We start from the raw sequence: 9,958 nt of genomic DNA on the forward strand, positions 1-9,958 counted from the left end.
TCTACTGTGGGGTTCTTGCATAGCTATTCTCTTTGCCATTAAGTGTTATTACCTCTTGAAAGTTATCCCCAGATAATTTCCTTCTCTGGGCCTCATGCCTAAAAACTCACAGCATTTATCACATTGTATTGGTTTGTTTGTGTGTCTCTCCCATGTGAAATTCTTGTTTATGGGGACTGTCTTCAATGTTTAATTTTAGTTTCTAGCTGGTGCATCATAATCACTAGATAAGTATCTGTTGAACACGTCAGTGACTACTTGGCTAGATGCAAAAACTTTTGGAAGAGACACGTACCTATTTCTATGACTAGGTGCATGATCTGTGTTCACCACAGTATAATAAAAAGGAGGCATAAAAAGTTCTAGTTCTAAAAGTTCTATGAGGTTAATGAGCAAACCAAACTTCTTTTTAAACTTTAGGCAGTTGAAACAGGTTTTCCAAAGGCAGTTTGTTTCTTTATGAAATATTCATGATGCTTGCTTCTTTTGATCTGTCTCTATCACCCCTGAACAAGTTGACAATGTTTATGAATTACTCATCAAAGCCCAATGTGTTGAGCATGTTTTTGAGTTCATCTACAAACAGGGTGAAACCAGAGAAATTTCCACTTTTCAAACTGTAGAAAGTTAAGGTCAAACTTCATGTACACACAGCATATTTCAACTAACTTTACTGCATGCCTCCTACATGTGAGGAACTTTTATGTGTTCTATTTTACTCAATTCCCTTTTATATTGTGAAGTATTTATCTTCATTTGTACCTTAAAAGTGAGAAGCCTGAGGCTCAGAAAGGACAAGTGGCCGGGCTTAAAACACAAAGCTGAGAAGCAAACCCAGTTCTCTCCAATTCTGAGAGCTGGCTCTTCCCAGTCACCACGGTTGTCCTTCTGGGCTCTTCCTGGTCACCATGGTTGCCCTTTTGCGTCACTCTAGGGCACAAGCATGTTTCCTTATTCTGGGCTGAAAGAGACAAAAGCATGTGTATGTCAGAAGCCTCCGGGTAAATGCCTCAATCACTGCAGCTCAGTCATACAGGGTTTGCCACTTACACAATTCTGTGTTTCCCAGGACTTTGAAACAAGCCCTGAGATCACCTTGTCTTTGTCAGTCAACTGCGCAGCAGATAATAAGAGAGGAGAGTATTGATGGTTGATTAGCTGTTTTCAGTGTGTCAGTTTTATACGTGGGGATTGAGTGGAAATGACAGCTCCATCTACAGCATTAGCTGGTTACACACACTTGCAGGAATTTGTCACATGGTAATTTTCATCTCCCACCCATTAGATCATTTTAAAATAAAGTACTAGAAAAAAGCATGGTCTTTGGATTCACTGGCTATATTTTGCTTACTAATACGTGATCCCAGATAAGCTACTGAACTTTTGTGAACCTCAATTTCCCTAGCTATAAAAGTAGAAAATAACAGTAAGTATGAACAACTATTATGTATCAATTTAAAAAATAGAGAATAATACCTTTTTTGCAGGATCACTGTGTTAAGTTACGTGATATTTTTCAAAGTGCTTAGCACAATGCCTGGCATTAGTAAATGCTCAATAAATGATAGTTAATCTTGTTATAACGTAAGTAAAGCACAATATTTGATACATAGCCTCACTTTTAAAAAGAAGTGTTAGATTTTAGTACTTTTTTTTTTTTTTTTTGAGACAGAGTCTCACTCTGTCGCCCAGGCTAGAGTGCAGTGGCACGATCTCAGCTCACTGCAACCTCTGCCTCCTGTGTTAAAGCGATTCTCCTGCTTCAGGCTCCTGAGTAGCTGGGATTACAGGAATGTGCCATGACACTGGCTGATTTTTGTATTTTTAGTAGGGATGGGGTTTCACCATGTTGGTCTTGAACTCCTGACCTCAAGGGATCCTCCTGCCTTGGCCTCCCAAAGTGCTGGGATTACAGGTGTGAACCACTGTGCCCAGCCAAAGATTTTAGTACACTTTTAAAGAAAGCATCAGGGATTGGTGGTGGGGTGGTGGTTGCTGCTCCTGCTATTTCAACACTATTTCTTTTAAGAGGGTAACAAAACACTTGGAGAAAGTTGTGGCTTCTTTATTTTTTATTTCAGCAGGGGAAAGGGATAGGGATACTGAATTGTAGAATCCCTTTGCTCATGAAGAATACAATGTATTTCTCAAAACGCAAGAACTACTTGAATTACGATACTCAGAATACTTTTTCAATTGCAGGTTCCTGCACCAACCCCAGAACAACTGAAAGGGAAGTTCTGAGAGTGGGATCTGGCTTGCTACGTTCTTAAGCCAGCTCCCCAGATGATTGTTATAGTCACTAAAGTTTGAGAATCCCAGATCCACAACATCCTACCACACCAGCACCCAAGATTTGCATTTCTGCTTTTTTATTTTTATTTTTTCCACACAGGAGTCTTACTTTGTTTCCCAGGCTGGAGTGCAGTGGTGAGCTCACGGCCCATTGCTGCCTTCACTTCCTGGGCCCAGGCGATCTTCCCACTTCAGCCTCCCCAGTAGCTGGGACCACAAACGTGCACCACCACAGCTGGCTAATTTTTGTATTTTTTTTTTTTTTTTGTAGGGATGGGGTCTCCCTATGTTTTCCAGGCTGGTCTCAAATTCCTGGGCCCAAGGGATCCTCCTGCCTCAGCCTCCCAAAGTGCTGGGATCACAGGAGCAAGCCATAGTTCCCAGCCCTGCATTTCTACTGTTTTCAAGAACCTGGGCTCTGGTTGGACTGAGAAGTTCCCACAATTGCACTTTTCCAGAGAGGTCACAAAATTCTTACCCCCATCCCTTTGAACTGCAAAGATACATTCTTTATCTTCCCATCTCTCCAGGAAAAGCTTTCCTTGCACCCTTTATCCCCATTCCTACTCTGTTCCCACACCGGGTCTATATTCTCTCCCAAACAAGTTTGCCCTGTTGTACTTGGAGATTCAAACCCTGTCTACAACGCCACTTAATAAAAGGTATTTTTTAAACCTGAAGTTATATAGTGCGTTAATGTGTATGCAAGAGTTCTATTTTGACATATTTTCAATGAAGATGCTGGAACTGTCACTCCAATTTCAATGGCTTTAGAGACTTTAAACATCAACAGGTGTTTCCAAATTATGTCTCCTTTTGACTTTCATTTTTCCGGGCAGTCAGACTACACCCAAGGATTAAAAATCAGCATAAAACAGTCTTTACTTTAGACCTCAGATTTAAAAATTTCAGAACTTTGTTACTTTCTCTCTGGGGAAGTAAATAAAAAATGAGTTTTCTCAGCAGCAGCAGTTCCAGCCAGGGTCTGCATGAAGAGATATCAGTCTCGGGGCAGTGTTCTCAGGTTCCAGCCAATACTGCCTGACCCAGATCCAACTGTGAGCTGCCTCTCTTCCAACAACATACTCATTTTATATTCCTCTGACACTGCTTCGAAAGGACATGGAGAAAAAAGTCTATTTTCAACACACGCTATGTCTACAATGATGACATGCATGGTGATACCCACCACCCACATCACAAACACCCTGCCAAGTCCTAAGCTAATTTGACTTCACAATGGCAAGCTTTTCAGATGCCCAGAGGTTGTACGGTGATTATTTGATGATTCAACATGAAAGCAGCTCCCGTTGTTTGCCACATCCACACTGAGCTTTCCATTCATTCAGAATGACAAGGTATTCATAGTGTCTTGCAATCAATTTTGAGATGTCTCTGCCAAAGAGCTCCATTGGCAACATTGCAAGGCCCTTTTTATAAGTCACCATTTCCATCCCCACTCCATCCTGTCAGAATGACTGGGGTCGCATTCATATTGCAGACCAACAGAATCAGCGGGAACCTGAACTTGGAAGACTGGATTTGATCACATGCATCATACCATCTTGATTTTGGAAATGAGACAAGCCATATGCAATTTGAGAGATGCCAACCTGAGATACATTTTGCATTATACCATATGTCACTGACTTTAAAGATGGGTTTAGACCAGTTCATTCTGAACAACACTTATGAAACATCACAGGCCAGGTAGGGGGGTTCACGGCTGTAATCCTAGCACTTTGGAAGGCCCAGCTGGGAGGATTGCTTGAGCTCAGGAGTTCAAGACCAGCCTGGGCAACATAGTGAGACCTCATCTCTATTTTTTTAATTAAAAAAATTCTTAAAAAAGAAAGGGCACATCTCAGACATGTAATACGACTGATGATTAGTCTCTGAGTCATACAGCATTCTACTCCTGAGAAAGATGTATATAGTGAAATAAATATATTTCCCTTGAAGACCTCTGTCTGTGGTTTCATCTTGTCTTTTTCATCTTTTCCTGGTATTTTCAGTGTCATAGATATGTTTATTCTGATGCCACAGTGATTGATGTGAACTTTCAGCTGAGGTTATATTTAATCTACAATTAATTCTCTGAAATAAAAGGACATCCTTTTTATCTGCGGTGAAAAGGTAAAGCAAGCCCAATTCTTCAGACCTAGCTGTACAAACCACATGGCCACTTATCTGTGGAGATAAGAATGAAGGTATATCTCAGCCGGAAGAAAATGACGTATTATTACCTGAGAGCAGGACATATATTTGGATAAACATCATTTTTGATTTGCACTTCAAAGCTGGCAAGTGTTCTTTTGAATATTATTTATGATGATTTGAAAAAGAGATACTTTTTTGTTGTTGTTGTTGTTAATCTGGGTGCCAAGCAAAAAAGAACTCAGACAGCCAGGCGCGGTGGCTCTTGCGTGTAATCCCAGCACTTTGGGAGGCCGAGGCGGGTGGATCACGAGGTCAGGAGAGCAAGACCATCCTGTCCAACATAGTGAAACCCCGTCTCTACTAAAACACAAAAAAATTTAGCCGGGCGTGGTGGTGTGCATCTGTTGTCCCAGCTACTCGGGAGGCTGAGGCAAGGGAATTGCTTGAACCCGTGGGAGGCGGAGGTTGCAGTGAGCTGAGATTGCGCCACTGCACTCCAGCCTGGTGACAGAGCAAGACTTCATCTCAAAAACCAAACCAAACCAAACAAAACAAAAAACAAAAAAAGCTCAGCCTTGAAATATGAGTTGTTCTAAGTTACAACACTATTTAATTGTAAATTATTATAACCGTTTGTTATAATGTCTTATCTTTTCTGAGAAGAGACAAATTTATTCAAATTTTGTTTGGAGTTTCCTTGAAGCTATCAGGGCTCTTTCGCTAAGTGATATTAGATTCTAGTCATGTTTATGAAATCAATCTTTCATCATCAACACCAACCTCTTTCATTAACAAAAACTTCTTGGTCATATTTCATAACTTTTTTTTTTTTTTTTTTTAAGATACCGGTTTTGTGGCTAGGCTGGATTCAAACTCCTGGGCTGGAGCTATTCTCCTGTCTCAGCCTCCTGAGTAGCTGGGACTATAGGTGCACACCACCACACCTAGCTATTTCATAGCTTTTAGTTTTTTTTGTTTGTTTGTTTGTTTGGTTGGTTTTTTTTGAGACAGGGTCACTTTGTCACCCAGGTTGGAGTGCAGTGGCATGATCATGGCTCACTGCAACCTTGACCTCCTGGGCTCAAGCGATCCTTCCACCTCAGCCTCCAGAGTAGCTGGGACAACAAACATGTGCCCTCAGACTCAGATAATTTTTGTAATTTTTGTAGAGATGGGATTTTGCCATGTTTCCCAGGCTGATCTCATACTCCTGAACTCAAGTGATCTGCCCTCCTTGGCATTCCATTCCAAAGTGCTGGGATTACAGGCATGAGCCGCAGTGCCCAGCCTAATCTTACGGTTCTATGACTATAAAATACTTGAGATTAAGGTCTCTGTAGCCATATTTGTGTTACTGAGGTTGATGAAGAAATCAAGAGGAAAAGAAAAAGAGTGAGGTCTATTGTTGCCTCTTTTAATGTGGTAGAACTTTTTGACTTACAGAAAGTGTGGAGCCCTTTTAAATGAATGCTTCACACTGGACATCACCCAGTGGTGCTTAAACTAGACTACATGATGTAGGCACAAGTTTCAACACAGAGTAGGAGAGATACCCCTACAATATGTGGGCTTAATTTCAAGCACAGGGAGTAATTGTCTCCTACCAGACCTCCAATAAGGTTTCCAGACTGTTCCAGCTAGAGGAGATTTCAAAGATACTAGGTTCAACAGTGAGATTTTATAGAGATGGGGGACAGGCTTAGAGAAGTTACACAACTACCCATGTTTTGTTTGTGGCAATGCTGGGGTGACAAGCCAGATCCCCTGATGTTTAGACTAATATTTTTCCAAGTGGCAACTCTATGAAATTGGATTTCTTTATGGAATCTGTCTTCACAGCTCTCGGGTGGGGGAAAAAAACAGCAAAATGTGGTTCCTTTTGTCTGTGGCCCAAAGAGTATCCCATTCCACACATATATAACTGACAGTGTTTCATTGTGTGGCTACCCATGACCAGGTTTCGCTTTTATGGGCTGGAAAATATATTGACATTTGTCCTGGCTGGATATCCAGGTATTTCTACTAAATATTCAGCTTCTAGTAGTGCGTTACTTGAAAAAGGGTGGGCTCAGGGGTGCTGGAATTAGAAGCCTCCTGTCTCTCTCAGAATCTTTCTAATGTCTATTTAGTGATAGACACTTTAGCCATCATTAAGGCTGGAAGTGGAAAGGAAATATCAGCAAGGGTTGAAATTTTAGCTGTGGAGAGGAATAAGTGCTTCTATGACCTCTAAGATTCCCTACAGTGTAATATCATTGGATGGTTTTCTTAAGAACTTTATTTACAGCTCTCAGATGCTAAAACCAGCTGCTTACAGATATCTTTCCTATCTTTCCCTACTCTCAAGGAACATGATCTAAACATGAGTCATCACAGGCACCAAGATCTTGGCTAGAAAATCTTCCTAGTGACACGGTATCCTATTCCCTGAGAGCTGCCAAAGGAATTCTTTCCATAGCTTTTTCCTCAGAACAGAGGCAATTAGGCATAGTGGAAGAAGATGGACTTTGGCAACAATTAGTTAATCCTGAGTAAGCCACGTATTAATGTTTGACCTAAGACTAGTAAATTAAAGTCCATGAGCCCCACTTTTCTCGTCTAAATATAGAAATAATGCTACCTATCTCAGAAAGTAATAGAAGAAGTAGAAATGGTGAATATAAAAATACATACAAAGTACAAAACATAGTAGAATCTAGGTAAATAACTTTCAAACATAATTTTTAGGTTATATTGGGCTAATACTATGGAACCCCAACTTCTGTATAAGATAAGCTTTTGAGAGTTTATTGCCCCACCAAGTCCTACATACTGACCAGCACGTGTGTGTGTGTTGGCAGTAGAGGGTTGGATGAGAGAAGACAAAACAAGACAATGATTCTCATTTTGTAACTAAAATTTTAGTATTCTTTTTCATGTTTCTCTTTCTCATTCATTGCTTTCTCATCCCATTTTACAAAACTACTTTTAAAACAAAAAATATATATCAAGACATTCTTGTTAAAAAGTGTGAACAGAAGCATCTTTGTCATTCCTTTTTTCTGACTAGGGGAGAGTCAAAATAGCTGCTGCTATAGAGATGAAATGCTAGCAAGTAAACAAGGCTGGCTCTTCCTGTTAGAACTCAAAATTGTCTTAAGTACTCTTGCATATTAACTTTTACAAATGAAGTTTAGAATAAGTTTTTCAAATTTTGTAAAAAGCCCTTTGGGATTTTGATTTGAATTACATTGAATTTTAAGTTAGTTTTAAGAGAATTATCACCATTAAAAGATCAAATATTTCCAATAATGAATGTGAAGTATTTTTCTAAATTTTCTAGTCTATTTAAAAAAAAGTGCTTCAGCAAAATGTTTAGTTTAATTTAAAAGGTCTTTGATATTTCTTATAAAATTTATTCCTATAGATTTTATAGCTTTTTGTCATTATAAATGAAATGTTTTTCTATTAATTTAAAATAATTAGAGTATTTAAAAATAACTAAAAACTAACATTACTATTAATTTAATAACAATAATATGTTTATAATAATGTATTTATTTTATATCCAGCCACATTGCTAAACTTTTTGTCAGTTCCAGTAGTTTGGCAGTTGTTGCTTTGGAATTTTCAGGTGGACAATCACATATTAGGCAAAGACAGTTTCCCCAGTAGGTATGATATTTGACATAAGTTTCTGGTGGATAGTTTTTATCTGGTAAAGAAAGTTTTCCTTCTATTCTGAATTCGTTAATTTAAAAAATTAGGATTTTTTTTTTTTTTTTGCTTTATCAAACACTTTCCAAGCATCTGTTGAGATCCTCATAAAGTTTTTTTCTCATTTGACCTGGTAATTAATTAAACTATGTATATTCCTGGAGTATAACCTACTTGATCACAACATATTCTGTCATTATAGTATCAGAGTCAGTTTACTATCTTATTTAGAATGTTTGCATCTATATTCATAAGTGGAATTGTTTTCTAATTTTCTATTTTTGTGCTGTCCTTGTTCAGTCTAGATTTTGTAATAGGATCATGCATCATGCTGGTCTTATGAATTGGATTGTGTAGCTTTCAATTTTTCCTTATAGTTTATAAAATTTATGTAACTTATATTTTATGTAATATTGGAGTTATCTTTTCTTGAGGGTTTGGTAGAACTCATTGGTAAAATTGTCTTGGTGGACTGCAGTGATTAGGGATAGATCTTAGATAATTCAGTTTCTTATATGGTTGATAAATTATTTAGATTTTCTACTCATGAATCAATTTGAATAATTTCTATTTTCTCTTAAAATCTTTCATTTCTGCTAGGATTTTAAATGTATAGAAAGTGGATAACCCAGCCAAACTTGATTCTGAAAAAAGCAAAAAAAAACTGGACAAACGATTTTTAAAAAATCTGTTTGAAGTCTTCAGGAGCTAAGAAGGGAGTAAATAATTACAGAGATAGAATCATGGAGAAAAAGGAATCATAAGAAGTCAAGTCAGCATTTGGGACTGTTTTTTCCCATTAGACTCTAGATTCTGAAGAAGTCACTGAGAGGGTGAGCAGTGGTTTAGATCACCGTTAGGAACTAAGGGAATAAATATTTGAATTCAGAGTCCCCTACGAAGGGAAATCATGGCAAGCTCCATAGCCTTTGGGACCCTCAAAAGTCTACCCTAAGAAAAAAGGTAAGCCAGAAGTAAACCAGACTTGATCCAATCTTTTATTCAGATTGACAATCTCTCTTTAGACCATTTATATTTAATATAACTATTAATATGGCTATATTTAGTATTAACATTTTATTATTTGTTTTCTGTTGTTCCTTCTGGGTGTTTTTGTTTGTTTGTTTGTTTCCACTGTCTTGTGTATTCCCTATAAATTTGTCTAGTTTTTGGCTATATATCTTTGAATAATTGTTTTAGTAGTTGCTCTGGGAATTGCAATATGCACTTTTCACAATCTACTTAGAGTTAATATTTTACCACTTTGAGTGAAATGTAAAGGGAATCCCCTTTACTTTCCTATCTTTACATTAAAGTTGTCATATGTTTACATCTACATAAACTGAAACCCCCCCAGAAAACATAATGTTATAATTCTCTCTCAGCACTTTAAAAATGTTCCACTGTCTTCTGACCATCATAGTTTATTTTTATTTTTTTAATTTATTATTATTATTTTTTGAGACAGAGTCTCGCCGTCACCCAGGCTAGAGTGCAGTGGCTCAATCTCAGTGCACTGCAACCTCTGCCTCCCAGGTTCAAGTGATTCTCCTGCCTCAGCCTCCTGAGTAGCTGGGACTACAGGTGCATGCCACTACACCTGGCTAATTTTTGTATTTTTGTAGAGATGGGGTTTTACCATGTTGGCCAGGATAGTCTCGATCTCCTGACCTCGTGATTTGCCTGCCTTGGCCTCCCAAAGTGCTGGGGTTACAGGTGTGAGCCACCGCGCCCGGCCATCATGATTTCTTAAAAGAGATCTACAACCATTCAGTTTGTCATGTCCTGTATGTAGTGTTTTATTTGT

This window comes from Papio anubis, chromosome 12 (assembly GCF_008728515.1).
Source record: "Papio anubis isolate 15944 chromosome 12, Panubis1.0, whole genome shotgun sequence".
In the NCBI taxonomy this organism is placed as follows: Eukaryota; Metazoa; Chordata; class Mammalia; order Primates; family Cercopithecidae; genus Papio; species Papio anubis.